Source organism: Suncus etruscus, chromosome 3, assembly GCF_024139225.1.
Source record: "Suncus etruscus isolate mSunEtr1 chromosome 3, mSunEtr1.pri.cur, whole genome shotgun sequence".
NCBI lineage: Eukaryota > Metazoa > Chordata > Mammalia > Eulipotyphla > Soricidae > Suncus > Suncus etruscus.
In genome coordinates, this window is record NC_064850.1 from 156747484 (window position 1) to 156755163 (window position 7680).

At 35.3% G+C, this 7680-nt stretch overlaps 1 pseudogene; it reads right to left on the reverse strand.

Moving 5' to 3' along the window:
• Positions 1-4268: 4268 nt before the first annotated feature.
• LOC126003403 (40S ribosomal protein S15a-like) lies at positions 4269-4648 on the reverse strand (annotated as a pseudogene).
• Between the last annotated feature and the right edge of the window lie 3032 nt (positions 4649-7680).

A 7680-nucleotide genomic window follows, 5' to 3' on the forward strand; every position in this document is an offset into this window, starting at 1 on the left:
GGTTTACAAGTATTAAGTTTATGCCAGTTTTCAAATTTAAGATCACCACAAACTCTAGAGGACACATCCATAACAATACTTTTTTTGAGGCTAATTCTTGGCAGTACACAGATCACTCCTCAAAGTAGCACTTTGACCTAGTAGCTGGGAGGTCAGTGAACAATTTAACCCAGGAGTCCTCAAACTATGGCCACGTATGGCCACATGCAGCCAGGTAAGGACATATATCCTGCAGCTCAATGTTTTTGCCGCTGCTTAGCGGGCGGCTCATTTTGGGCCCTCATTGCACATGTTTGGTATATGTGCCACACTCTCTGTCAACTCCCCATGCCGACTCCCCTCCTCTCTCTGTCTCTTGTCTCCTTTTCTCAGTCTCAGGCAGGGGTCCTCACACTACAGCCCTATATTTCCCATTAAATATACAGGCCCATATTTCCCATTAAAATACTGGTTATTTTTTTTTAGTTAACTTTACTTGTTCTTCATTTTAAATATTGTATTTGTTCCCATTTTGTTTTATTACTTCAGAATAAGATATGTGCAGTGTGTATAGGAATTTGTTAATAGGTTTTTTTTTTGTTTTGTTTTTAAAAACAAACTATATAGTTCGGCCCTTAGTGAGCTGGCTCCTTGTTTAAAAAATTTGAGAACCCCTGATAATCTATATATGTTGTTTACTTTCCTGTTTTCCTCTACTAAAATTATGACTTATAAGGACTATATTTGAGATCATGTTCCAGGACATTAGTCACATTTAACCCTTATTCTTCTTTCTTGCCATGTGTTTCTATAGCAATAATTAACATTTAACTTCAGCAACAATGTTATACTTACAATATAGTGTTTTCTACAAATATGTGATCTTTTATTGACCCCTGTAAGGCATTAACACTAGTGCTATTTTATTTAATTTTATTTAATTGCTATTATAACTTATTAGAAACTTCTTTTACGAGTAGTCAAAGTTAACTTTGTAAATGAGTCAATTAAGATATTTTTTATAATACTCAATGATGTATCTTATTTGTGTTACCTAGAGAAAGAATAAATCATTACAGAATTTGTATTTATCTCTGTTCAAATGTAGGTGAAAAAAATTATTTGGTAATGTCTGCAAGAAAAAATAATACCACTGTTTTGCTCAGATTCAAATAATATATTACAGGTCATCACCAAATTAATAATACATAACAATAGCTCATTGAAATTCAAAATATCAATAAATGATTTCAAGCTTGTAGAATATTTGAATAGTCATTATAATCAGAAGTGCCATATCTTTTTCTTGCACAGAAACTTTTATTTGACCTTTACCTAGACAACTTCTTTATAAGATGAAGGCATTTGCTGGTTGAGGGCAATAAAACAAGCTTGCTTTTAGTAGTGTCTCTATTGAGATTGCAATTAGGCCTTAGTGTTTTCATTTCAATTCTGTCTTGTCATTTTCTACTCTGTTGGCAACAGTGTGTAGAAAATTAAAGCAAGTTTTTCTTTTTCATGACTAGTGGCCCTAGGTGTTACTGTGAGAAATAGATTTTGGTTCTGTGACAGGGAAGTAATATTTACATTTTTCTTATCCCTACTATGTGGCTATTATTGCTGTCCAGCAAGGGATCTCTACCTATGTATGGTAAATTATCTGGGGTAAAAAGCTATTGTCTTCATTTATTAAAACTTGGAATATATAAATATACAACTAGTTTATTTTCTACTTTGCTTTTGGGAAATTTAATTGGTTCTTTATTTCCCAAAGAACTTTTTGACAAACATTTCTGTCTAAGAAAAGATGTGTGAAAGAACAAAAATGATTCTGAAGAAAAAATTATTTTTCATTTGATTGTTCAGTCTGCATGAAATCAAGCAGCAATTTTTGTTCTCATTTTGGGCATCAGATTTGTTAGTGAATATGTTAAATAAAAAAGATGTTGTAAAGTAATATTATTCAATTATGTTCCAATGAAAATATACATTAATAAAGATGGACGAGCAATACACAATAAAAGACCCTGTGTTTAGGCAATGCAAATGATTTTTATTAAAACTCCCAACTCAATAAAAGTTAAATTTGATGTTTTAGTTATGTTTGGCATACAAATTTACAAGAATTCAGGTATTTTGGTGTATGAAATGTGAAGGAGAAAATTTCAGGGTCAAGAGATTTAAGAACATAATCACATTTGCATAGGGGGCTGGTAAGGGATGAAAGATTTCAAGTTAAGAAAGACATATGAGGGGCCAGAGAGATAGCATGGAGGTAAAGCATTTGCCTTGCATGCATAAGGACTGTGGTTCGAATCCCGGCATTCCATATGGTCCCCCGAGCCTGCCAGCAGCGATTTCTGAGCCTAGAGCCAGAAGTGACCCCTGACCACTGCCGGGTGTGACCCAAAAACCAAACAAACACAAAAAAAGGAAGTCATATGAGCAAAGGCACCAATTGAAACTGAGCAAAATATACATAAAAAACTGAGGGAGGAAAGTCACTGACAAAAATAGACACTACTTATTTTAGGTTTATTAGGTAGAAAGGAAGATTTGAAAGGCTTACATATATTATTTTGATTCATTCATGAAGCCCTGTGATTATAAGTTTGGTGTTGGGGAAGCATTAAAAATTGGGACATTGATGATGGGAATGGTGCACTGGTGAAAGGTGGTGTTCTTTACATGACTGAAACCCAAGTACAATCATATTTGTAATCAATGTGTTTAAATAAAGCTGTCAAAAATTATGACCTGTTAAAAAACCTTTGAAAGGTTTAGTCAATATTTCTCATTCTTTTACTGACCATGGCCCTCTTCAGAGCCTTTTCTCTATTTGCCCTTTAGTCTCCTGCTGTGCCCTCCCTCCATTTGAAAGATTTCCCCTTTAATCCACTTTGAATATTCTGGAGCCTCATAGGGCACCTAACAGAACCTGATTGAGAAAATCTGGTTTAGCCTACTGACATAAATGTAAAGAGCAGCAATCTTCAATATGGTGTATGGGTTTCCTGGAAATTTTCAAGGGCAGGGTTCATGGGAAATAAATCCCTGAATGCTCACTTTAATTTTGACTCTTTCTGAAAAATGATTTGTGATTAAGTTGTCATTATGGTCTCAGCTCCTACTTTTCTTCCTTCACCAGGAATGCTTTATCACCTTATTAAAAAGAGCTTTTCTCTCATCATTGCAGTCTCATTCTGGTGCATTGCTTAGGGGTGTATGGGCATTATGCATATCAACAAAGAAGACTTCAAAATGTTGATAAGAAAGACAGAGCCTCTAATGAAGAAACTGATAATAAATTCTTTATAAGACAAGAGGTTTCCAATGCATTTATTTCAACAAATTGTAAACAACCTAATTAAGTTGACCTCTGATTTATTATTAATTTTTATTTTTATAAGGTGTGATTAAGCTTTATATTAAACTTGAGAGCTTAAATAATTGAGTAATGTGACTGTAAGAAAATGACTTACATATTTAATGTTATATCTGAAAAGCCTATAGAATTCTTCCACATCTAGGCAAAATGAATTAATACAGTCATCTATTTTTCTAGCAATAATTAATGCATAGTCACAGACACATAAACTCATTTAAAAGTTATAATTTCTTTCACTATGATAAGTATTATGCTAATACTTAACATTGTGTACTTACTAAGTATTAAAAGATCAGGGGTATTTACTATATGAATTGTCTAATTTTATAGTAATTATAAAATAATGAACATATTTAGTTAGTCCCATGGTTTTGAAACAGAAATTTTCATCATTGTACCATATAATCATCACATTGCTTTTTCAGCCCCAAAATTAGCTTATAATGTTTCATTACACAATTTGTTGCATCTTATAATTCTGATTGTAATGCTGCTTCAAATGTAAACAGTGCAGAGACAGATTCACCAGTACGTGAGTATATATATTAGTCTTCTAAGGAGCAGTGAACCTCGATACTAGAATTTTCCACATATTAACTGTCAGGATGTCTAAACAAATCTTTTAAAGACACCTTGCTCTTTACCTTCCTTCCTTGCTTTCTCCCTCCTCCCCTCCTTCCTTTCCTCCTCTCCCTCCTTTCTTTCCTTCTTCCCTCCCTCCTCCTTCCCTCCCTTTCTTCCTCCTTTTCCTTCTTTCTTCCCGCCTTCCTTCCGTTCTTCCTACTTTTCTTCCTTCCTCTCTTACTTTCCTTCCTCCCTCCCTCTTTCCCTCCCTCCCTTTTATATCCCCCCCCCCCCGCAATCCATGGAGGCTTTTTATTAACTCATAGCAATAACATCCCTAGAAAAAGAATCCCAGAATTTTCCCTCCTGTGTATTTTCGTCTCACTTCTTCATGGTCCATGGTGCCAGCTGAAATTGTCACTACAATGAAACCGACCTTACAAGAGGAGAGTAGTTTATTATGCCGCCTCTCTAGATCTTTGAGTTGCACGTCAAATCTGGGGCTGATCAACCACACTTGTTTAACCTGCCTGTGAGGTTCACGACAATATTCCCGGCTCTGTGATCGTAGATTATTTCAAATTCACCAATGTAACCGTGCTTCATCATCACTGTCAGGAACTTCATGATGACCTTGGAGCACGGCCTTAGCATCTGGTGCTTGCCTTGATTCTTGGCATTGTTGATGCTCTGGAGGGCATCGACCAGGATGTTCATGAGCAATGGTGGCAGCATGGAAAGATGACGGAAGAGGCCTACCTCCCTTTCTTCCTTCCCCCTTTTAGCTTCCTCCGTTCCTCCCTCTTTGTCCTTCCATCCTACCTCTTTTTTCCTTCTTTACTTCTCCCCCATCTCCTATCCTTCCTTTCTCCCTCCTCCCCATCTTTCCTTCTATACTTCCTTTCTCCCGCCCTTCATCCCTCTCTCCATGCCTTCCTTCCTTCTTTCATTCTTCCTTCCTCTTTCTTTCTTTCTTCTTTCTTTCTTTTTCTTTCTTTCTTTCTTTCTTTCTTTCTTTCTTTCTTTCTTTCTTTCTTTCTTTCTTTCTTTCTTTCTTTCTTTCTTTCTTTCTTTCTTTCTTTCTTTCTTTCTTTCTTTCTTTCTTTCTTTCTTTCTTTCTTTCTTTCTTTCTTTCTTTCTTTCTTTCTTCTCTCTTCTTTCTCTCTCTCCTTCCTTCCTTCATTCCTTCCTTCCTTCCTTCCTTCCTTCCTTCCTTCCTTTCTTTCTTTCTTTCTTTTTTTCTTTCTTTTTTATTCTTTCTTTCTTTTCTTTCTTTTTCTTTCTTTCTTTCTTTCTTTCTTTCTTTCCTTTCTTCCTTTCTTTCTTTCTTTTCTTCTTTTTCTTTCCTCTTTCTCCTTCCTTCCTTCTTCCTTTCCTTCCTTCCTTCCTTCCTTCCTTCTTCCTTCCTTCCTTCCTTCCTTCCTTCCTTCCTTCCTTCTTTCTTTCTTTCTTTCTTTCTTTCTTTCTTTTTCTTTCTTTCTTCCTTTCTCTATCTCTCTCTTTTCTCCTTTTGTTTTGGGCCATGAACAATGGTATTCAGGGCTTATTCTTGGCCGTGTTCAGGAATCCTGCTTAGCAATGCCAGGAACCATATAAGGTGTCAAGTGTTGAACCCAGGTCAACTATATCTCTGCTCCCTTTTTTGTTTGTTTATTTTTTGGTCTCACCCAGCAGTGGTTGGGTTTTACTCCTGGCTCTACTCTCAGAAATCACTCCTGGTAGGCTCTGGAGACTATATGGGATGCTGGGAATTGACCTGGGTTGCCCACATACAGAGCAAACGACCAACCACTGAATTCTAGCTTCAGCAGCTTTATTATTTTTAATTTCTTATTGAGGCACCTAGATTTACAATTCCATCCATATCAAGATACTGCAACTTATAATACTATTTAAAACGTTATATTTATTTATTTTGGATGTAGAGCCAGACATAACTGTGCTCAGAATTAACTCCTGACTTTGTGCTAAGGGATTAATTTGGCAATGCTCCAGAAAGTGCTCCCTATGGAGTGGTAAAGTTGAGCATGAGTCATCTACATAAAAGCTAAGAGCCTTACTATCTTTTTGGCCTCAAGTCTTCCTTTCCCTACATTTATTCATTTGATACTCAAAGTCTCCCCAGCTCCCATTAAAGGTATTAACAAACTTTTTGATGAAACAATGAAATGAACAACCTAGATGTTTAATTAAGAATCATAATAGTAGGTTATATTACATGAAATATATTGCTTACATTTCAAAATATGATTATAGTATAATACTAAAAATAACAAACATTTATTGGGTGAATTAGATAGATATGTGCTTACAAAATTTACTATCTGCATCAGTCAGGGTCCCAGCAAGCAACAGATGGTGTACTTAAATTAGGATGCTTTGAGTAGGGTTTAATAAGAGACTATTTGTAAACTTGTGGGCTGGATGTTGATAAACCAAAAGCAGTAATACATTTCCCTCAGGCTACCAATGTGGTGGTATTGTTGTTATCCTTATACTCAGAATCAGAGGCAAGGAATAATATCCTTTTTTCAATTTATGATAGCCAACTAGAAAATCTAGGTTATTTCATAAAATTTTGTTATAAACAATTATACAGATAAATTAAATCAGATAAAATTAAGGAGAAATACTGATGGAATCCCATCAGGAAAGTTCTTTAGAAGGGATCTTTAAACTAACCTCATTTCCAGGACCCACAGGGATAAATCTGACAGAAAATAAAGTGGGAAAAGTCTGCTTAGAGGACAAAGGGCACCCTCCACAGACAGGGTTATGCTTTGGGATATGACAGAGAACAGAACCTTTCTGAAGAAGTTCAGCAGTCAGACATGTATAGCATGTCACTTTTAGGATTTCCCAAATAATGACCAAGGTCTAATGAATACAACTCAATTATCAGAGTACACATGCTTATATTGAGAAACTTAGAAAAAGGCCCTTTCCAGTATCTTAGATGCTATGCTTGGATCTCACAGACCCAAGGATATTAAAAAAAAAACAAAATATATTTATGAATTCACTGAGAACAAGCTTCAGTCCTCAGAAAAGTGGAACTTAAAGCAAAATAACAAAGTTAAGTTAATAGAAAAATAAATGTTATTTCTGCCATGCCAAAAATTGGGTTCTTTCATACTTGCTACACATTGATATTATCATCATAATGATCTTAATAAAATATTAATTTATTTTTATATTATTGATATCTGATAAAGTTATAGAGAACCCCTTTTGGAGAGTTGAAAGTACTAAGGTGAACATGTATGAGAAAAGCTATTGCCTCAGAAACATTTTTGGTATGAATTTGGATAGAGAGTTGAAGACTGGTAAGAGCTGACAATCAGGTATCATATTATAAATGATAATAAAGTTTAATCAAGAATTTCTATGGGAGAGACCTTCTGCTAATCACTATAACTTTGATTCACTCAATTGTGCTCATAACCCTTATTTTATAGACATAAGGTAAAGCTAACAGAGTTGGGTAAGTGACTAAAAGACATAACTAGTGAGTGGCAGCCCTGGGGGTAGGCCAGGAGGCTACATAACTTAGAAGCTTGCCCAAATCTATCTGCCTGCAAAGATATGCAGTTCTGGAACTCAGACATAGAAATCCAGTCAAATTAAAAAAAAATTTACAAAATTACTGCTGTCATTAGATTTGTGCTCTAAGGGAAAACATGCTAATAATTGGATAAATTGTAAGGAAGAAGACAAGTATGAAGGTTTACTGATGGACTGTGTGGGAT